Here is an 825-nt window from a genome sequence, read left to right on the forward strand (position 1 = left end):
AGAAATTGGCACAATTAAATGCCAAAGCTATGAATGTTCTTTATTGTGCACTAGATGCTAGTGAATTTAATCGCATTTCTATTTGTGCATCTGCTAAAGAAATATGGAATAGGTTAGAAGTCACCCATGAGGGAACAAATCAAGTAAAAGAGTCTAAAATAAACATGCTTGTACATAAATATGAATTGTTCAAAATAGAGCATGATGAGTCCATAACTGCTATGTTTACTCGTTTTACTGATATAATCAATGGTTTAAAGAGTCTTGGCAAATCTTATACTAACAGTGAACTTGTAAGGAAGATTCTCAGGTCACTGCCAAGAACTTGGGAAGCCAAGGTGACTGCCATCCAAGAAGCAAAGGACTTGAACACTCTACCTCTAGAAGAGCTTCTTGGATCCTTGATGACTCATGAACCTAGCATGATGCAACATCAAGAGGATGAAATCAAAAAGAAAAGAACCATTGCCCTCAAATCCACAACTTCACCTGATTATGAAACAGATGACTCTGAAGATGAAGATCAGGATGAGGAGATGGCTCTCATCACCCGGAAATTCAAGAAGTTTCTAAGAAAAAGGAAACAGGGGATGAGAAAGGAATTTACAAAAGGAGATCAAAGCATAGAAAAGGAGAAAGATCAAACTCCTATATGCTACGAGTGCAAGAAGCCAGGACATTTCAGATCTGAATGTCCTCAATTGAAGAAAGGTCCAAAGAAATTCAAAAAGAAGGCAATGATGGCGACCTGGAGTGCGAGTGATGACTCAAGCTCCGACGAGGAAACCTCAACCGAACAAGCCAATCTGTGCCTGATGGCACATG

The sequence above is a fragment of the Elaeis guineensis genome, chromosome 3 (genome assembly GCF_000442705.2).
Source record: "Elaeis guineensis isolate ETL-2024a chromosome 3, EG11, whole genome shotgun sequence".
In the NCBI taxonomy this organism is placed as follows: Eukaryota; Viridiplantae; Streptophyta; class Magnoliopsida; order Arecales; family Arecaceae; genus Elaeis; species Elaeis guineensis.